The sequence below is a fragment of the Sorex fumeus genome, unplaced genomic scaffold (assembly GCF_029834395.1).
Source record: "Sorex fumeus unplaced genomic scaffold, SorFum_2.1 ptg000044l, whole genome shotgun sequence".
In the NCBI taxonomy this organism is placed as follows: domain Eukaryota; kingdom Metazoa; phylum Chordata; class Mammalia; order Eulipotyphla; family Soricidae; genus Sorex; species Sorex fumeus.
The window spans coordinates 51,574,517-51,596,711 of record NW_026606101.1 but is presented as its reverse complement, the minus strand read 5'-3'; the positions used below and the strand labels follow the sequence as shown (position 1 = coordinate 51,596,711).

At 46.7% G+C, this 22,195-nt stretch overlaps 1 protein-coding gene and 1 non-coding gene across 4 annotated transcripts in view; both read left to right on the top strand.

The window, feature by feature from the left end:
* The window catches only part of IGF2BP2 (insulin like growth factor 2 mRNA binding protein 2), a 180,019-nt gene that overhangs the window by 114,150 nt on the left and 43,674 nt on the right, over positions 1-22,195 (top strand). The gene's annotated exons all lie outside the window — the stretch shown is intronic.
* Positions 340-446, top strand: LOC130030804 (U6 spliceosomal RNA). Its single transcript, XR_008793488.1, has one exon. It is a non-coding gene; the product is annotated as a U6 spliceosomal RNA (small nuclear RNA).

Below are 22,195 nucleotides of genomic sequence, written 5' to 3'. Positions count from 1 at the left end.
AGTCAGACATTGTCTACTGGGGCCAGACTAGCACCGAAGTGGGGGGTTTTTCAGGCACGGAGTTTAGTGTTTGGGAAACACCCAGCCTGATGCCTGCCCCTTGCAGGCTCACATGGCACTTACAGTCTTTAGTACCTGTGAATTAAAAATGTTTGGAAATGGGGCTGGAGAGATAGTACAGTGGCTAAGGCACTTGCCTTCCATGCACCAAACCTGGGCTCAAGCAATAGCACCAAACCACATCCCCAGCACCACATGTGGTCACCAAACACCGTCAGGAGAAAGCCCTGGGTGTGGCCCCAAAACAAAAATAATTATCTCAAGAGGTCTTACAGTAGAGTGCTTGCTTCAGCAGCACATACACTAAAATTAGAACGATACAGAGAGGATTAGCATGGACCCTGCGCAAGGATGACATGCGAGTTCGTGAAGTGTTCCATATTTTTGATGAATGCTGAAAGTAAACTATAGACCGAACAAGATTGCCACTCAGTGCCTCTTTTGCAAACCACAGCACCCAAAAGGAGAGAGAACAAAAGGGAATGCCCTGCCACAGAGGCAGGGTGGGATGGAGGGGAGGGCTGGGGGGTGGGAGGGATACTGGGATCCGTGGTGTTGGAAAATGGGCACTGGTGGAGGGAGGGTACTCGATCATTGTACAACTGAAACCCAAGCACAAAAATTTCTAAGTCTACAACTGTACCTCATGGTGTTTCACTAAGAAAAATTTTTAAAAATAAAACCATTTAGGTCTTTCAGAATATGATCTGGATAAACAAAACTGTGCCCAAGCAGGAAAATACTCCAAGGAAAGAATAGAATGAAATAGTTTACAGTCTTTTAAATGTTGGGGGCAATATAGGCAAGAACAGAATAGGAAATTGCCATGATTTTAGAGTTTAAAGGGTGCCTGCTGCTTGACTAATGTGATATGCCCCAGCCTCTGCTCTTCATGTGCTTATTAAAATCTGATGTGCTTACTAACTGTCCTTAATGTCTCTGTCAACTTAAATATTGGCTCATGTGTTAGGAGTCAAGGTTGGGGAGAAATATTGTATTGAATAAATAAATGGTCAGCTGAGAGCTTACTTTAAAAAAGAAGAGTTCTTACAGTAGTAAAGGTAAAGGTAAAGGCCCTCCCGTTGATCGTCGATTTGCTCGAGCGGGCCCAGTAACGTCTCCATTGGAGACTTTGTTGTTACTGTGTCTGGCATATCGAATACTCTCGGTAGCTTGCCGGGCTAAGATTTTCATAACTAGTTCTCCTGCGTCACAGCTGAAGGGCTTGCTTTCTCGTCTGGCACATAAACCAGACGGGTTCTTAAATAAGGTGGCATGGAGAAATGTCACACAGTGCGGAGCCTATGTCAGTGTAGTCCCATCCCTGGCCATAGTGTGGGTGTTGGTGTCCTGTCATCCTCCAGCCCTGGACTGAATTCCTGGACGGCCCAGACTGTAGTGGGGGCCCCTGCTGGCCTCTCCCTTTTGTGCCTTTCCTTGGTGCAGGCAGGTGCAGGCAGGTGCAGGCAGTGTTGACTGGAACGGGGACAGGGATGAAGCTATGGTTCATACTTCATACTGGTTCTCTGCAACTATCTTCTCTTTTTTTTTTAATTTTTAAAATTTTTGTTAGTGAGACACCATGAGGTACAGTTGTAGACTTACAAATTTTTGTGCTTGGGTTTCAATTATACAATGATCAAATACCCATCCCTCCACCAGTGCCCGTTTTCCACCACCACGGATCCCAGTATCCCTCCCACCCCCCATCCCCCCCATTCCACCCAGCCTCTGTGGCAGGCCATTCCCCTCTGTTCTCTCTCTCCTTTTGGGTGTTGTGGTTTGCAAAAGAGGCACTGAGTGGCAATCTTGTTTGGTCTATAGTCTACTTTCAGCATGCTTCTCCCATCTTGGGAGGATGCAACTATCTTCTCTTTCTGAGTCTCCCAGGATGGGGATTTTCAGCCTGACAAAGCCCAGCGAATCTCAGTAATTCTATTTCTCATCCAGGACACACAACAATGGCAAGCTGCCCTGTCCTCAGCAGATCAAACTTAACGACAGAACTGTGTCTGCCTGTCGTCGTGAGTGCAGACGATCTGGCCCTCCAGTGGGGTCCGCCCACCCTGGCCTTGTGGGCCATCTGCTCTGCGCCCGGCCATGACTGGTGGTTCCTGGGCGTTTCAAAGCTTGTGTTCCACCCCCTTTCATCATGCTGATTCACACTCTTTTCCTTAGAACTTTTATTTGTTCTAGATGTTTTTGCAAGTTCTTAGCCACGGGGTTCTTTTCTTCTAGCCTTTACAAACCATTTTTCTTGGCGCACAGATTAAAGCCTGTCTCTCTGTGTCATTGAATGAAGATTTCTAAAACTTCTCTGGATCCTGGTCCCAGAATAAACCTTTCACAGCACAGACATTCTTCTTTCAGAGCTACCCCCCCCCCCCCCCCCCGTCTTTCTCTTTACAACTGAGTTCCTGTCCACGTGTCTGTGAGAGCAAGAGGCGTCTGTCACATGCTTGTGCAGAAGGCCAGCAGGCAGTCCGGGAGAACGCTCCACATTGAGGGTCTCTGGAAGAGGCCATCTGGGCGCAGAGGACAGTAACCTGCCATTATCACATATCCAAGTAGTGGCCCTGCCCAGCAGATCTGCTGCCTCGGGACACTGCCCACACCTCCCACATACACTGAAGTCACAGGCGCTCATGACATCGAAGGACAGCAGAGAGCCTGGTCTTCCTTCAGGGTGCTCCCTTCACATTCCGATGGCCAGCCTGGCCACAGTGGGTTGAATTAAGAGGCCCAGTTCTCTGGGACTACCAGGCAGTCCCTCCTGCTGTCTGTGTTCCTGACATACACTCATCCCTGAGGGACAGGGCGGACGAACCACAGGAGGGCGGAATCTGGCTGGCCAGCACAGCTGTAAACAGAGGGTGATAAATGCAACCGGCGAGGCTAATGGAGGGTGGTGGGAGCATTAACCCTGCCAGACTGGCACCTCTGCCCCCCTCTGTTCTGGGGCACTTGACTTTCATGCAGCCAAGCCCGGCTCGATCCTCAGCACCACCTATAATCTCCCAAGCACTGCAGGGGTCTCCCCTTGAGCACTGCCGGGAACGGTCCCAAACCCAAATCAACAGGCAGAATGGTCTGGGCATGAAGTCTTGACCCTCAGCCTCAGTCCTGAAAATCAGCCAGCACAGGTCACGGGGGGCCTCCCCAGACCATCTCGCACCTAAGTCAGTGCCTCCTCAACCAGGGAGCCGAGTTCGGGACCACCAAAACGCTCTTCTCCCTGGTACTCCTTTTCTCTCACACGTGCGGGCGTGCAGACAAACGAAGCCGGATGTGAATTCCTTGTGATGCTAAGTTGGACCCTGGGTGGATGGGCCCACCCCATAGTCCTGACTTCTCCAGTGACCCGCCTCGGCAGGCAGCCCACACCCCAAGGCAGGCCTCTGTGTTTTTGTTTCTGTTGAATGGAGAAAGAGAAAGAGACAGAAGTGAGCAACACAGGCGGTTCCTCCTTCTACTGTGCTTGGCTTGACGAAATACTTGCCGGGTACATGTTTGTTGCAAATGAAAGGTTTGTCATTAGAAGGCAACCTTGTGCTGAGCAAGCTTGTTCTTAACTTTTGTTTGGGGACCACACCTGGTGCTGCTCAGGGTTTCCTCCTGGCTTACTCACGCGCCCCGGGATCACTCCTGGAGGTGTTCATGAGACTATCTGGGGTACCTAGGACAAATGCCCTACATGCTGTACTATCTCTCTGGACCCTGAGTGAGCTTATTGGAGCCATTTTTAACATCATAGGCTCACTTTGTGTGTGTGCCACATTTTTTAGGGGCAAGGGTACCTCAAACATTGTTCAGGGGTTCCCGGAACCACTCCCAAGGATACTTGGGCCAGCCATACTGACCTCAAAGGTTCAGTGCTCAGTGCTGCCTGGGCCCAGTGGTGCTGGGGGTGACCAGAACCCCATGCAGCAGTGCTCGACCAGCCATTCTGTTCTGGGTATGGAACTCAGGATCTTGCACGTTCAAAGCATGTGCTCCAGCTCTTTGAACTACCCCCCTGGCCCCTCCTTGTTCCGTTTAATTAGACTTGTTTATGGTTTTTTAAAACGTAATGCTCTTCCCTGTGTAGTAGCCTGCTGTGTGGTATGAACGTACCTTGGATATGCACCGGTAACCAAAAAAAAAAAAAAAAACCCACTTGTGCTCACTCAGTTGTGAATCACCACTTCTTGGTGGTGGTCTGGCGTCAGACTCAGGATCTCTGAGGTGTGTCAGGATTATTTCAACCTAAGGGGCATTTGTGAGATGGGAAACCATGTCACATCACTTACATCAGTGTTTATTGGATCGGTGCGTAAAAACAATCAACAAAAAAAAATTCCTAAAATGTGGGGCAGAAGACTAGTTATTGGAATAAGTACATGGTTTTCTGAGGGCGTTACTTTGAATGTAGGCATTATTCATGTGGATATTAAAAAAATTAAAGTTCTAGGGTAGTCTTTAGGGGAAAAAAGTCATGATGGGGCCGAAGCAGTAGTACACTGGATTGTGTGCTTGCCTTGTACATGGCCGAGCTGGGCTTGATCCCCAGTGCTCCACCAGTAGTGCTCCCTGAGCACAGAGCCAGGAGTAAGCCCTGAGTAACACCAGGTGTGGCCCGAAGCAAACAAAAATGTTTAGTCACATTTCATCATGCCTTCCTTCACCATTCTTAATATTTCATTATTTGTTGGTTTGATTTTGGGTTTGGGGCCAGACTCGGCAATGCTCAGGGGTTCCTCCTGGCTCTGCCCTCAGAAATCACTCCTGGCGGTGCTAGGGGCACCAGATGGGATGCCCGGATCGAACCCGGGAAGGCTGCATGAAAGATGCACACCTTATCCTCTGTACTGTCTTTCCGACCCCACCATTCTTAATACTTTAAACTATCTGTTATCGATTAGACTCTCGAGGTGTGCTCCATACCTGCTGGGGACAGAAGGAAATGATAGTAGAAGTTGTGGTGAGATGCCTTTTACTTTAAGGGACGGGGCACTGGGACTGGAGCACAGCGGGTAGGGCATTTGTCTTGCACGTGACCGACCCGGGTTCGATTCCCAGCATCCCATATGGTCCCCCGAGCACCACCAGGAGTGATTCCTGAGTGCACGAGCCAGGAGAAAACCCTGTGCATTGCCAGGTGTGACCCAAAAAGAAAGAAAGAAGAAAGAAAGGAAGGAAGGAAGGAAAGAAAGAAAGAGAAAGAAAGAAAGAAAGAAAGAAAGACAAGCCACTGAAATTGGTGGTTAGTTGCACAGGTAGCCCTACGTCAGAGCAAAGTAAGAAGTCATCTGAGGGCTTGGGGAAGCAGCTCCAAGGGCTAAAGCACGTGGTTTGCAATGGGAGCCCAGGATTCCATCCCCCGCACGCTGGGAGCACTGCACCCCCACCCCAACACTCCTGGGAGTGACCAGTGAGCACTGAGCCAGGAGTAGCCCCCATACACCACCAGGTTGGCCCCAAAACCAAAATAAAAAGCTCTGAACCATCCTCCAGGCCATAGGACCCTCCTCCTCGCGGCTCCCAAGCTCTGTCAAGGTGTTCTGGATGACCCTGAGCCCCAAACGACAGCACGTAGCAGGGCCCAAGCGCGGACTCGCATCTCCCACAGCTCGGCAGAGTGTGTCTGGGAATTCGCACCGGGATCCCCAAATCTGCTGTGAGGCCACGCTTTCCCCCCAGAAATCCTCTGTGCACTGACTGGTGGTGGTAGACGACTGTACACAGGGAAGGGGAGAATTAGACTGACCTCCGTACTCTCAGAGGCAGGAGATGTGAGCTGAAAGTAGATTATAGATCGAACACGATGGCCACTCAATGCCTCTATTGCAAACCACAACACCCAAAAGGAGAGAGAGAGCAAAAGGGAATGCCCTGCCACAGAGACGGGATAGGGGGTAGAGGGTGGGGTGAGGGGGTGGGAGGGATACTGGGATCATTGGTGATGGAGAATAAGCACTGCTGGAGGGATGGGTACTCCATACCAGCATTGTATGACTGAAATGCAAGCACGAAAGTTGGTAAGTCTGTAACTGTACCCCACGGTGATTCACTAATAAAAAAAAATTTAAAAAAAAAGAAATTCATAGGAAACAAAAGAAAATCCACGGCATTGCTCTACCTATACATCTCCCACTGTGCCTGTTGTGCCCTGTCCTGGGGGTGTGCGCTGATTGATTTCTAGGGCCCAGTGAAAGGTTTATCACCTTTATCATTGACACAGGAAGTAGGTGTTTCCTGATTGTGGGTGCCTCTACCACTTGCTCTCCTGGCCTTCCCTGGCAGCGGCCTCTGCTCCTCTCCAACTGAGTGGCCTGGCTCACTCCCAGGGCCTCTGCACAGCTGGCCTGGCCTCTCTCCACCTGGTCCACTCTCCTTCCTACCTGTGGGGATGGTGCCGCCCAGGATGGTCTGGCCCCTGGGGGGCTGGCGTGTGGGGTGCACTCACAGCTGCCTTGGCTCATTTCCCGCTAGAAAGAGCTCCTCACGGTTGGACACAGGCCTTTCAGCTGGCTCTGTGGCACCCAGCATCGTAAATAGTCATTTCATTGTCGTCCCCTCAATGAAATGAGTGATGCTCTTCAAAACAGGAGCCATCTTCCAGGAAATGGAAAACTTCCCGTAAAACACTGAAAGCTACCAGGGAAGAATTCGGCAGTTTTCCCGGAGTGGGTGACGTAGATTCTTTCGAGAATAAAGAGTGATGAATCCCTTTTATAAGAAAACGCAACTAAAACAGATAGTATTTTCCACTCCTGACAAATGGGCAGATGCAAACAAAAGAACACTTGTGCGTTGAGATGGGGTGTGGAGTGGCAGAGTGTGTATGTGTACGCGTGTTAAAGATGCACCGCCCTCTGACGACACAAGACACACGCACGCACAGAGTTGGGTGCATGGATGGGTGGCGGTAGGTTGGCAGTCATTCCATCATTTTTGTTTTTCAGACATGCCAAAAAATCATAAACAGGGACAGAGTGATAGTGATAGGACAGCGGGTAGGTTGTTAGCCTTGCAAGCGGCCAACCTGGGATTCCTGGCATCCCATATGGTCCCCCGAGCACCACCAGGAGTAGCCCCTATACCAGTGCAGACAGCAAAGCAACTCCTGACTGCAGGGTATCGCCTGAGCATTTCCGGGTGTTTAAAGCTCTCAAAAAGGAATGATAATAGCTTTATGTATAGGTATAAAACAGTCTCCAGGCGAAAATAGAGCACAAACACTTTTGGGAGAATTTTTCTGCTGTCGCCTTTGGTACTCTGTACAGAGATTAGCTAGCCTGTCCAAACTTTGTACAAAGAATAAGTAGTTGGTGCTTGTTTTAAAGAAACTAGTGGAATGGTCTCTGTGTGCAGATCTGCCAAGGTATGCAGAATCCCCTGTATAAAGACTCCCCTGGGTGGGCTCCATGTAACATAAGCACTTCCGTCCGGATGTCTCATCCTTGGTTCCCTGGACGTGAAACCTCTTATCTGTTCCACAGACCATTAGTGCTGTAAAGGACGTTGGACAATTATCTAGTGATGTTTCCATTAATTCTAGATGAACTCTGCTGCTTCTCCAAGATGTGTGCCGGGTCTTAAGTTTCTCTCACCTGCTGCTAAAGCATATTACTTTGAAAATGCGAATGTGATCTTTATAGAGCTGTTGAGATCAAAGTTGTATTGTCAGTAGAGTCTCCCTACAATACTAATTAACCAACATCCCAATTATGGGCCAGAGCTCTGTTTCGATGTAATGGAAACACGAGCTTTGATGCAGTGGTTTATGACATCAGTGGAATTCCTTAGAAGCAGTTAGTCTCGTTCACAGCCTCAGGCCAGCGTTCATTTATACCTGTAGAAGATGTTCCTGCATTGCTGTGCCATACCCTCCATTTCATTTGAGTGTTTTCTTTTCTGCTTCGTGGTTTCGGGGTTATACCCAGCAGTGTTCAGGGGCCTTATCTGACTCTGTTTTGGAGTGACCCCTGGCGGTGCTCAGGGGAACAGATGCTGAGCTGGGAATTAAACCAGGATCTGTGATGTGCACAGCAAGTGCTTTAACCCCTGTTCTACCTCTCCAGACCCTTTAATCTCCTTTTCATAGTATATTTTATGAAATAGCATCATTCCTTCAAAATTTGGGTGCCATAAATTATATACATGAATTTCATTTTTTTTTAAATTTTTCTTAGTGAAACACCATGAGGTACAGTTGTAGACTTACAAATGTTTGTGCTTGGGTTTCAGTTATACAATGATCCAGTACCCATCACTCCACCAGTGCCCATTCTCCATCATTTACATTTTTTTAAAAATTTTTGTTAGTGAAATACCATGAGGTACAGTTGTAGATTTACAAATTTTTGTGCTTGGGTTTCAATTGCTCAATGATCAAACACCCATCCCTCCACCAGTGCCCATTTTCTACCATCATGGGTCCCAGTATCCCTCCCACGCCCCATCCCCCCATCCCACTCTGCCTCTGTGGCAAGGCATTCCCTTTTGTTCACTCTCTCCTTTTGGGTGTTGTGGCATTGAGTGGCAATTAACATGAATTTTATTTTATTTTATTTTGTAGTTAGGTAAAAAAAATCAAGAAGGATTAAATGCTTCAAAAGTACAGTCATTTCTATCTTAAGGTAGAAAAAAAGATGAATGGGGGGCTTGAAGAGATAGGTAGGGATCTGTGATGGGCAGGGCACCTGCCTTACCCCTAGTTCCATCCCCAGCATCCCATATTGTCCCTGAGCACCACCAGGAGTAATTCCTGAGTGCAAATCCAGGAGCAACCCCTGAGCCGGATGTGACCCAATCCCCACCCCTTAAACAACACCACCCCCCTCAGTAAAAAAAAGAAAAAATGGGATAAACTGTGGCAATAGATAGAATTGTGATACAGCTCAAGTCACAATGCCATGACTTTTGGATTTAACAGTTATAAAATATTATTTGCTCGAGCGGGCCCAGTAACGTCTCCATTGGAGACTTTGTTGTTACTGTGTCTGGCATATCAAATACTCTCGGTAGCTTGCCGGGCTCTCCGAGAGGGGTGGAGGAATCGAACTCGGGTCGGCCATGTTGGCCGCGTGTAAGGCGAACGCCCTACCCGCTGTGCTATTGCTCCAGCCCAAAATATTATAGACTCTGTCCTCCTGTTTATTAGGTTGTTAAAAACTGTAACCCGAAAAAAAAACTGTAACCCAGCTGACAGAGATCATACAGATCTTAAGGCTCTTGCTCTGCATGTGGCCGACCCCAAGACCTGGCACTGCACATGGTGTCCTCCAAGTGCAGCCGGGAAGGAAGCCGAGAAAAACTGTCACTCAGACGAAACGCTGGATAAGTTGAGATGAACTGTTTGAATTGTAAAGTTTTTAAACTTCAGTCTCTCTTTGTGATACACGGGGCTACTTGTTATTTCTGTTCTTACCATTTCTTCTCTTTTAGGTCAGTTTCATTTTACTACCAGGTATGGGAATCTTTGCTTTGAAAACGGTCTAGTGGAAGCTCCTCATGACTTGTCTGACATCTAGTCCTGAGGTGTAGTCAGGATTTAAACCCTGCTCTCCAGTTTCCAGCTCAGCATACCTCCCTGTGCCTTTTCTGTTGTACTGAAATGATGGTAAACTTTGGTTTAAAAAAAAGTTCCATCGCAGAGCAGATGAATATCACTGTCCCTGTCCTCCCATTGTTCATTGATTTGCTCTAGAGGGCCCAGTAACGTCTCCATTGTGACACTTGTAACTGTGTTTGGCATATCGAATACATCACGGGTAGCTTGCCAGGCTTTGTCGTGCAGGCGAGATACTCTCAGTAGCTTGCCAGGCTCTCCGAGAGGGGCGAAGGAATCGAACCTGGGTCAGCTGGGTCAGCTGCATGGAAGGCAAACACCCTACCTGCTGTGCTGTCGTTCCAGCCCAGAGCAGATGAATGAATGGGCAAAAATAATGAGTTGAAAAACACAATGATGGGGCTGGAGCGACACACAGCAGGTAGGGCATTTGCCTTGCACGTGTCTGATCCACGTTTGATTCCCAGCATCCCGTATCGTCCCCTGAGCACTGCCGGGAGTGTTTCCTGAGTGCAGAGCCAGAGTAATCCCTGAGCATTGCCGGGTGTGACCCAAAAAGAAAAAAAAAAACTCCACAATGACTAAGATGGAATTTGTATATATGTCTTAAAAACCTTCTACTCCAATAACTCAGGGTAGTTTTTGGCTTTGTTTGCAGACGTTTGTAAACAGGATTGACCTTTCCACAAGTATTGTGTTTTAATATTGCAATTTAGTAATTCTCACCAAAGAAAATAATAGAGCACAGTCATCAAGGTATTCTTAAATGTGAGACAGCGTAAGTCATCAGTTTGCTGATTGTCCTTCTTGGCTGCTGAAATCATCCTGAAAAGGGTCTTTAACTTAAATCCATGACGATCTTTATAACTTCAGTAACTTCTTTTTTTTTTTTTTGAGTCGCACCCAGCAATGCTCATGGGTTACTCCTGGCTCTGCACTCAGGAATCACTCCTGGAGGTGCTCGGGGGACCATATGGGATGCTGGGAATCGAACCCAGGTCGGCTGCGTGCAAAGCAAACACCCTATCCACTGTGCTATTGCTCCAGCCCCACTTCAGTAACTTCTTTTGATTCAGGCCTGGCTTTGTGTAATACCTCCTGATCGATCACGTGATTTTGTTCTTTAACAGGGAAATCAGGCCCCAGTTCTCCTGGGCACATGAGATGTGTAAGATTTGGAGGATGTTATGTTTCTATCACAATATCCCTCGTGAACCCAGAAAGTCAAGGCGGTACTATGCTTAGTGGCCTGTGATTGTGTTGATGGTGACCCTGGTTCAGATGTTCTCACTTCATTAACGTCCCTTGAACATCGAGAGGGGTGACTCCTGCACAGAGACCCATAAATAGTCTCTGACTCCCAGGTGTGGCCCAGCCCCCTGCCCAAATACGTGATCCTAGTGTTCTCATGTCCACATAGGCTCCATTGTAGTTTCTGAAATACATTCTCGTCATGCTGTGAGGCCTAGTGGAAAACAAATGAGAGGGCCGAAGCAATAGAACATCAGGTAAGGCGCAGGCCTTGCATACAGCCTACTGGGGTTTAATATCTGGCACCTCATAGGGTCCCCTGAGCTGGCCAGGAGTGATCCTGAGCTCAGAACCAGAAGTAAGTTCTGAGGTGCATGGTGGTGGGATTGGTGTTTAAATATTAAATGTAATGAATTGTAGTGAACAACTTTATAAAAATAAAATAATACTAAAAAAAAAAAAGAGAAGTAAGCCCTGAGCACATCACTGTTTTTTGTTGTTGTTGTTTTTTTTTCTCAATCTGGCATTTCTACTGACACCATTTGACATTTTTTTTCTCTGTGCAAACATTCAGTCTCCCAAAATTTTAGACTAAATTTTGACATTTTAGAGCGGTGGCCCTCCTAATTTGTCTTATTTCAAAATTGATGTGAAGGTATCTTAAGATGAATTCTCATTAAAGTGATGAATCATTTGACAGATTAGAATAATTTCATGTCCCTTTTCTCTACTTCATCTGATTTTAAAGCTGGCGATTCAAAAGTTACAAAGGTGAATTTAATTGTATCCAGCCTGTACTAGCTGTGGAGGTAAAGATTTTCCTTTTTTGTATTAGCACCTTATCGACACTAAACATCAGATTAGGGTTTTGCGGGCAGCCGGAGGTGCGGCCTTCCAAGCTGTTCTTAAGGGTCCTAGGTTCTGGGATCAAGGGCTTCCTGGTGATCCCTCGCCAGCCAGGTCGGAGAGTTAAAGGCTAGAGTGCTGAGGGTCCGGCCCTACGGTACCCGACCACCTGCTCTCCAAGATGCTTGGAGGGGACGGTGTGCAGTGGCAGGATAGATCTGATGTCCCGTACATCCGAGGTCCGTACTCTAATCCTTGTACTATCTCTCCATCCCTATTTTTTTGTGCAAGCCCTGTGATAGTCTTGGATTTATTTATTTATTTATTTATTTTGCGTCACACCTGGTGATGCACAGGGGTTAGTCCTGGCTCTGCACTCAGGAGTTACTCCAGGCGGTGCTCAGGGGACCATATGGGATGCCTGGAACCGAACCCGGGTTGGCTGCATGCAAGGCAAACGCCCTACCCGCTATACTATCTCTCCAGCCCCTAGTCTTGGATTTTGGGAGGGTTTTTTGTTTGTTTGTTTGTTTTGGTTTTTGGCGGGGGGGAGGGGGGTGTTGTTATTGATGTTGTGTGAAAACTAATTTTCCTGACTACTCTCTCATCTTCCTGTGATCCTGTTTTCTCCAGAGGTGCTCCTTCCTGTAGCAGAGGAAGTGAAGGGAGCTAAGTGGCCACAAACAGCCCCTGAGTGGGAGGAACAGCCCGCTCTGCGGTAGCAAAGGTGTCCCTGGAGGTCTTGCACCAGCAGTACCAGCCCACATCTGTCACTTCTGCTGCTGCTTATAAACAAGGCCTCCCGTTGGTACTCTCCCCTGGCTGAATTACACCCTGAAGATTCTGTTCAGGAGAAAACTGTTAAAAATACTTAATGTTTGGCTCAAACCTAAAAATACAAACCAGAAAAGGGCCCTTTTTCATAAACATTTAATTGGATCAGGAGACCAACTCGAAAGTACATTCTGTTTTCTTATTGACGTGAATTGAGAGAGTTCTGAGGAAGGTCAATATTGTCTTTGTGTTTTTAGTCCCTAAAATATTAGTCCGAGGATATTTTTACTCAGCGCTCTACCCCAGAGAACCTAAAACAAGTTCTTGGCATATGATGGGTATTTTATTGAACTTTTGTTGAATGAATTCCGAGAAGTTTTTCATTTACTCTTAGAAACCATTCTGATCTCCAAAATCAGTACAACATGTCCAGTATTGGGTCAGGGATATATCCCAGCAGTTGCCTTGTAACTGCTGGGTTCAATCCCTGACACTGCCAAAAAACAATTAAGTAGGACCAGAGAGATAGTGCAGCGGGTGGGATGTTTGCTTTGTACAGGGTGGATCCAGGTTCTATCCCTGACACCCATGAGCCCCCCCCCACCCCACCCCAAGCCCTACCGGTACTAATTCTGTGAGTGCAGAGCCAGGAGTAATCCCTTCGAAAAAAATTAAGTGAAATAGTCTATTTAATGTCCTGTCAGAACATTTGTATAGGAGTGGGTGGAATTGTCCATACACTGACGAGCCCTCAGCACAGGTGAGCTTTCAGTGTTGGTGTGAGTTAGGAAACGCTATTGGACTGTCACAGTGCCGAGTTCCTTTTTGAGGGAAGTGTATGTCGTTTTGGCCAACCCCTCTGCCTACTTGGCATTTAAGACTATATTACAAGTCGGTTTAATTTTTCTTTGTTTTTGGAGTTCCCAGGTGGTGGTCAGGGGTTACTTCTGGCTGTGCTCAGGAATTACTCCTGGCAGGTTCCAGGGACCATATTGGATGCCAGGGATCAAACCCCTGGTCAGCCTCGTACAGGCAAGCACCCTATCCACTCTCCTTTTGCTCTGTTCCCACTTCTTTATCAGTCGGTAACCTGGGTCTCGTAAGTAGGATAGTCTTTCGCTAACCCTAGAATAATTCCTTTTCTCAAATAAACTCTTACTGGTTAATCACTCACTGAGTTCCCAGCTTCTAGCTAGCATTTTTGTATTGTGAAAAATGTTTCTTTCGAAACTCAAGGCAAAGCATTTTACTTCCTCAGAACAAAACCCCACCTCCAAGTCGTCCCACCTAATCCTGGAACATGTTGGAAGTGACTTTGGGGTTAGCAAATGTTTATCCCTAAGTGGCCCAGTCCACTCTTGGCACTGAGTTGATGGGCATAAACCAGAATGGAAGAAATTGGCCTGTTAAGGACCTGTGTGTTCTTCGAGTTCAGAGGTTCCCAGACCTAGTTGGCTGACTGTCCCCTTTTCAGAAAGAAAAAACAAAGCAAAACCAAAAACTCAGCACTCCCACCTTTCTCCAACCTACCTTCTTTTTTTTTTTTTTTTTTTTTGCTTTTTGGGTCACACCCGGCTATGCACAGGGGTTCCTCCTGGCTCTGCACTCAGAAATTACTCCTGGCAGTGCCCGGGGGACCCTATGGGATGCTGGGAATCGAAAGTGGGTCGGCCAAGTGCAAGGCAAATGCCCTACCCGCTGTGCTATCATTCCAGCCCCAACCTACCTTCTTTAAGTGAACAGCCAGCCAGGGTGTCCCCATTGTATCAGAGACTTCTGTGCATCCCAGGTCATTGCCCCACAAAGCAGGGGCAGGGAGGCTGGGCAGCAGCGTCACCCACTAGTGTGGGTGAGCGACAGAGTGTGTGTGCTAAGGAGATTGCTGGATAGAGAAGGCAGCGGGCAAATAGAGAAGGGAGCACCAAGTAAAGGGTGTTGGGAGGATCCTCCCAGGATGGGAGATGCATGCTGAAAGTAGACTATAGACCGAACATGACTGCCACTCAATGTCTCTTTTGCAAACCACAGCACCCAAAAGGAGAGAGAGAACAAAAGGGAATGCCCCGCCACAGAGGCAGGGGGGATGGGGGGGATGGGGGGTGGGAGGGATACTGGGATCCATGGTGGTGGAGAATGGGTACTGGTGGAGGGATGGGTACTCGATCATTGTATAACTGAAACCCAAGCACAAAAATTTGTAAGTCTACAACTGTACCTCATGGTGTTTCACTAATAATAAATAAATAAATAAGCAAAGTGATAGCATAACTTATCAACTGCAAAAATACATGTTTAGTCTCTCTATTATCACTGTCACTGTCACTGTCTTCCCATTGTTCATCAGTTTGCTCGAGCAGGCCTAGTAACATCTCTATTGTGAGACTTGTTGTTACTGTGTTTGGCATATTGAATACGTCACAGGTAGCTTGCCAGGCTCTGCCGTGCGGGTGAGATACTCTCGGTAGCTTGCCGGGATCTCTGAAAGGGGTGGAGGAATCGAACTCAGGTCGGCCAAAAGGCTTCTTGGCCTTTTGGCTAAGGTCAAGTGTAGTCTCTCTATTAAAATATTTTTCTAACCAATTCATTAAAAAGATCGCATTATAAGAAGAGAGAGAGAGAGAAAGAGAGAGAGAGAGAGAGAGAGAGAGCGAGCAAGCGAGCAGCGGGAACAGCCAGTGTTCCAGCTTGATGCTGCTTGCTGACGACCTGCGGTGTTCCAGATGCGGCTTGCTCTGAGGAAGAAGAAAACTTAAGCTACAGAGAGGAAGGGGAGGGAGAGATGGAGGCAGGGGGCTGATTTCTAGGGCTTTGTGGAGAGAGGAAGAAAATAATTGAGAATGAACTGAAGAGGTACTGAAAGTTGACACATTTGTCGTAGTCTGGGTTGCCCATACTTCCTTTAGCTCATCTTTGCAAAGGCCAAAGGCAAAGATGAGCTAGCATTTGCCATCTGCCACTCAAGGCCAACTTTCTGTTCTCGGGTTATAACTTGTGTTTGCATTGTGTTTACATAAGTTATTCATCTACACACAAATCACGATGTGTAAATGTTTATTTTTTACCCTGGTTTGACTTAATTACAGATTGAAGACTCTGTAAAGATAACCAATCACTTCTCTGGAAACACCATTTTGGTTTGGTTAATTAAAATCCTCATCCTCGCAAAGTAAGAGCATTAAAGGAAATAATTTTACAGAGGAGTAGACAGCATCTAACCACGACAAACCCTTGGCCTTGGATTACAAAACTCAGATTATCAAACCTGGGGAGGCTGGGATCCAGCATGCGACAAAGAACCCCATATTAGCAGTGAGGAAGGAGGAGGATTTTGGAACATCAAAATTGTGAACATTGAGGGGTTGGAGCGATAGCACAGCCGGTAGGGTGTTTGCATTGCACACGGCTGACCCAGGTTCGATTCCCAGCATCCCATATGGTCCCCTGAGCACCGCCAGGAGTAATTTCTGAGTGCAGAGCCAGGAGTAACTCCTGTGCCTTGCCGGGTGTGACCCAAAAAGCAAAATAATAATAATAATAAAAATTGTGAACATTGACACTATTGTAACCATCTTACCAAAACTATAATATAAATTTTTAAAAGTGAAAAACAATTTTCCCTTTAAGAAAATGGATTCAGTTCTTAACTTCTGTCTAGATCTAGAGAAGCCAGAAACAGACATACAGGTTTTTGACTCACAAATTCCCGAATTGCCAAAGCATTCTTGAGAAAGAAAACCAAGGCTAGAGGCGTCATGTAACGCTCCTTGACTTCAAACTTTACTCCAAAAGAGTAGTAATTAAAACAGTGAGGTACTGGCACAACCACAGACACATAGATCAGTGATCTGGCAAGAGAGCTCAGAAACAAATCTGTGCATATACAGTCAATTAATTTCTGACAAAGAGGCGAAAAAAAATACAATGGGGGAAAAGACAATTTCTCCAGTAATGGTGCTGAGAAAATTGGGCAGCCATGTGTAAAAGAATGACAGCTACCTTAAATAGTTCATAAAAATTAACTCGAAACGGATTAAAGACTTGAATAGAAGACCTGAGACCATTAAACCCCCAGAAGAAGACATAGGTGATAAGCTCCTTGATGTCAGTTTCAGTTACGTTCAGTAATTCCTGGCATTGACCCTAAAAACAAGAGCACCAGAAACAAAAGTAAATGAAACTATAAGCTAAAAGCTTTTCACAGGAGAGATAACTGAAAATTTAGCCCACTCAATGGAAAAAGAGATCTGCAAATGTTTTATCAGAAGTAAAATTCATATTCAAAACAAAAAGGAGCTCGTACAACTCAATTAAAACATCTGTAAATGGGTGGAGGAACGGATTAGCCAGTTTCCCAAAGAAAGCAGAGATGATCAACAGGCACATGAGTACATGCTCAGCTAACTATCAGAAAAGTGCAGGTAAAAGTCACGATGAGCACTGTCAGGGTACATCAAAACCAACAAGTGTTTGTGAGAACTTGGAGAGACGGAACCTTCATCCACTAGACTGGGATTGTAATTGGATGGAGACACTTGGAGAATCATATTCCTCAAAGGAATTTTTTTTTAAAAATAAAGGTACCACATGATTTGCCAGTTCCTATCTCAGTATTTGCCTGAAGGAATTGAAACACTTAGCACAGATAGATACATTCCCACCACCAGTGCAGCTAACTCAGATAGAAACATTCCCACCGTGCAACCAACTCAGATACATTCCGAGGTCCATTGGAGCTTAGTTGTACCAGATCCCTTGCAGCACTCTTTATCCTCCTGGAGGACACAGAAGCAACCTAAGTGTCCAATGCTGGGTGAATGAATAAAGAAGGTGGAGTGTATCTATGTACATACAAACAGAAGCATTTTGTGAACTGTTTAGACATGAAAAAAACAATGAGTGTTTGCTACTGGTGACAAAATGGATGGTCCTTGAAGGTATTTTGATAAGTAAATATACCAGAGACAAACACTGTGGTTCCAGTCATATGGAATCTGCCCCTACTCAAGGAAGAAAGGAAAGAAGGAAAGGAGGGAGGGGGAGGGAGGGAGGGAGGGAGGACTCTAAAATCATAAAGGAATGTAGATTGGTGGTTACCACAAAGAAGGTAGATTGGGAATAGGCAAAATGCGTGAGTGGAAGTTGGAAAAAAATGTTTCCCATCAGGGAAATTTCTTTCCTATCTTTTCCAGGAGTAGGAGAGAAGACAGAGTTTCTCCTCACAAACACCCAGTTGTCATGTAATTATCCCACTGATTTTTCTCTTTTCCTTTATACTTTCTTGAACAACGAGGAATAATCCCTGATGTTTTCCTCAAAAGGAAAATCTAACATTGTGTTCGCATTCCTTGAAATATTGAGACATATTTATGAGTTAGCAAATTAGTTGTAAAGGTTCAGTCTTCTGCTTTTGAATTCTCTGTTCGACCCCATTTAATTAGCAGTTCCTGACGAGCTCCTGTCTCTGAGAGTGTGTGCAGAATGCTTGGAGATTTAAGAACACGAGTTTATAGAGCAAGGTCCATAATGTAATTTTCTTGGCTCAAAACCTTTTGCAAGGGGTCACTACAATATCAACTCCTTTAGTCCGTTTTCTCATTTTGGCCCTTAACCATACACAAAACTTTACTCACATGTTGTTGGGGATTTTGCGGGGAGATGTTCTCAGGACTTATCCTGACCCCGTGCTGAAGGATCCCTTCTGGCAGTGCTCTGCAAACCATATGTGTTTCCAGGGGTTGACCAGGCCTGGCCATGTTCAGGGCAGGTACCCAAGTCTACATTTTTCTTCCCTGAGGGAAAAAAGACCCCACAGCATTTTAGCTCATTTGCAATAGTTTTCATGTTGAAAGGATTAAGTTAACAACTATAATATGTTTATCTGAGATTCCATGAAGAGGGCAGGGGAGATGGCTCTGGGACACTAACTCTGGGACACTAACATTGGGAAACTAACGTCTGGGACACTAACATTGCCTGCAGCAACCCTGGGTTCAAGCCCTGCATGCACGGTCCCCTGAGCACTTCAGGCTTTCTCCCCAGCCAGAGATTCCAGTAAGGCGGAGGCCTTCCTAAATAACTTGGTAATAAAAAGAGTGACTAAACAAGGTTCGATGAACACAGTTCATTTTATAGACTCTTAATCATTTCCTGTGCCCTGCCTTTGTGTGTACACAGGGGGCTGCGTTCCTGTGTGTGAGAGCGAGCAGGAGACAGACGGGACACTTGTGTAAGGGAGTCGAGTTGGCTCTCGCTGAGATTCCTTTGCTTTTCTTAGAAGTCCCAGCTCTCACTGCTGTTTAGCACAGGCTGTCCCTTGTGTGCGGTGTCTAGAAACCTTGGGTTTCTCGGAAGGGAGAAGGGACTTGAGTCACACCCAGCAGTGCTCAAGGTGCTCAGGGCTTTCTTTTCACCCTCAGGGGTCATTAGGGGGCGTCCAGTACCCAACTCAAGTTGACTGCATGCAAGGCAAGCACCTGACCTGTTGTACTGTCGCTCCATCCCAGTGTCCAGAAGGGGCATGGCAAACTGATCTGCTGCCTTGAGCACATACTTCCGAGCCTATGGGATGCAGTGGGATCTGACGGTAGCTCGGGCCCAAGCTCTGCTGTGTTCAGTCTCGGCCATAGTCCTAGCTGTCAGTTAGCATTCCCCGTCGCTCTGTGCAGACATGCACTTTCCACAGTGCTCTTCTTTCCCTCCCAAAGGAGGACCATGTATCATTTGACAAGGCTCACTATGAAAATAGCTTGGTCAGGAGAATCTGTCTTTTACCCCAAATGGATTCGCCCATAGCGCCCCCTGCTTCCTCTCTGGCCACCCTAGTGCCTGCTGCTTCCCACTCCGTACCTGGCCTGTTCCACGTGGAATTTGAAGTCTGTGCGTGGGTTTCCACACTTAATGGTCGCTGCGTTTCTTACTCAGGGTCCCAGCATGGCCAAGACTAGGGGGGAAGGTTCCCATGTTTGGCCAATGGACCATATCTCTGAAGATGGTGAGTTTGTCCTTCCTGTGTGCAAACAGGCATTTTATTTTTTTTACTGTCATTAATAATACAGGAGAAGTGGGTCTTCCAATTCCTAGATTCCATGGCATTGAAAATAAGGTTTTAGTTGTCCAGCTGATTGCCCACTTATTTGTTTATTTATTTTTGCTTTTTGGGTCACACCCGGCGATGCACAGGGGTTACTCCTGGCTCTTCACTCAGGAATTACTCCCGGCGGTGCTCAGAGGACCATATGGGATGCTGGGAATCGAACCCGGGTCAGCCACATGCAAGGCAAATGCTGTATCCACTGTGCTATCCGTCCACCCCCTTGCCCACTTATTTAAAGCAACACATTCTACTCCATGAGATAATTTCTGCTAGGTCCTTGAAGTTCATGAGTTTGGATGTCTAATTTATCTGGAATTTCTTCATTTGGAACCTTCTGTTTCCTCCAGGCATCTGCGGTACCAAATTAACACACTCATCGAAGTCGCACAAGGCATATGTTTTGGAGGGGGGTGGGCATTTCAGGGCAAACTTGGGGATAGATGCTTCGGGGCTATTCCTGACTTTGTACTCTAGAGTGACCCGTGGGGGTGCTCAGGGGACATGTGATGCCAGGGATCAAACTGGCAAACTGGTGGGCAACATTTAAGGCAAGGACCTTTACTCCTGTGCTGTCTCTGCTCCGACTCTTTCCCCCAATCTGGCCCTAGAGCCCGTTTTTTCTTTAAGGATTCAAGAAGCTTTTTTTTTCCCTCAATATTTTTTTTCCTTAAGTTTTGTGAAAAGTTGGGTTTTAAAACACATTGAGGGGCTGAAGAGATAGCACAACGGGTAGGGCGTTTGCTTTGCACGTGGACGACCCGAGTTCGATTCCCGGCATCCCATATGGTCCCCTGAGCACTGCCAGGAGTAATTCCTGAGTGCAAAGCCAGGAGTAACCCCTGAGCATCGCCAGGTGTGACCCAGAAAGAAAAAAAACACATTGAGGGATTTCAAGGGGAGAAAAATACATTTCTTGTTTAAGATAGAGCCAAATACTGAGTTTCTTCCCTAAAGGAAAACAGGAGAAAGGTGACTCCCCTTCCTCACTTTCCCTCCCACTCCTTGACTACCGGGCAAAGGAGGGATGGAAAGTTGACCTCTTGGAATGGGGTCAGGAGCACCTTCCCGGTGACAGGCTGTGCTTGTGACACTCCGGAGCCCTTTTCAGCCCCTGGCTGCATGTTCTCCTTTCCCACCCGTCTGGAGAGAGGAAACAGGAGTCTGTCCTGGAGAACGTCACCATGGGCGGGGGGGCACGGGGTGGATGCAGTGCCAAAGCCAGTGTGCAGATGAAACAATTTTGCATGGACACACGGCTCCCCACCCCCACCCACTGGGTCTCTGCACAGGTGAGCTGAGCTTTGAAAGAGATGTAGAAGGCCAGCCCTGGAAGGAGGGGAAAGGCGTCCCAGGGAGGTGACAAGGAGATTTGGTTGTCCAGATGAGACAGTCAGGGGTTAGCAGAACTCTGACCCCTCCTGAAAGATCATCTCCCAAATGACCGGGGGAAACCAAGTTCATTGCTTTTTTTGTTTGTTTATTATTGACACAGTGAGAAACACAATTACAAAGTTGTTCATGGTTGTGTTTCAGTCCCCAGTTGGAACAGTGATGTTCCAACACCCATCCCTTCACCAGTGCCATTGTCTGCCATCAGTGTCCCCAGTTTCCCTCCTGCCTTACCCCCTCCCATGCCAGGCACGCTTCCCTCCCTTCCCCCTCCTCTTTCTCTCCCTCCCTCCGTTCTTCCTTCCCTCTCCCCTCTCCCCCTCCCTCTCCTTTTGGGCATTATGGTTTGCAGTACAGATATCGGAAGATTATCATATATCCCCTTACCTACTTCTAACGCTCTGTTCTGGTCCAGAGCAGTCATTTCCAATTATTATTGTCATAGCGGTCCCTTCTTTATCCTAATGATTAGGGCCTCTGCCCCACACTCACTTGGGCAAGCTTTCAACCACTGACCAGTTCCCCTGGTCCCTGTTTTCCCTGGTCTTGGATATTAGTCTCTTACCTTTTTTTAATATGCCACAAGTGAGTGCAGTCATTCTATGTCCCTCTCCTTCTGAGTCATTTCACTCAGCATGATACTCTCATGTTCATCCATGTATAAGCGAGTTTCATGACTTTTATTTTTCCTAACAGCTGCATAGTGTTCCACTGTGTAGATGTACCGTAGTTTCTTTATCCATTCGTCTGTTCGCTGGCACTCGGGTTGTTTCCAGATTCTGGCTATTCTGAACAGTGCCGCAGTGAGCAAGTTCATTGCGTTTAGTCCTCTACTTGCTCAAGGGCCATATGTTTGATCCTGGGATCAAACCTGGGTGAGTCACGTGCAAAACAAGTGCCTGACCTGCTGTACTCTCTCTCTCTCTCTCTCTCTCTCTCTCTCTCTCTGTCTCTGTCTCTGTCTCTCTCTCTCTTTGCACCTGAAAATTGTTCATTTTTAAAGCAAATAAGGTAAGACAGTTTTTTAAAAAGAAAAGTAGCTAAAACAGAAAGCAGAAAGTACACGTCCCCTTTCACCAACCAGATCTGCTTGTGATCACTTTTGCTATTTTTATACACATATATAATAGTATCTGATTTGGTTTTGGGCTCTGAAGTATTTTTACTTTTTATTATTATTATCATCTTTTTTATTATTTATTATTATCATCTTGATGAAAAGGCAGGAG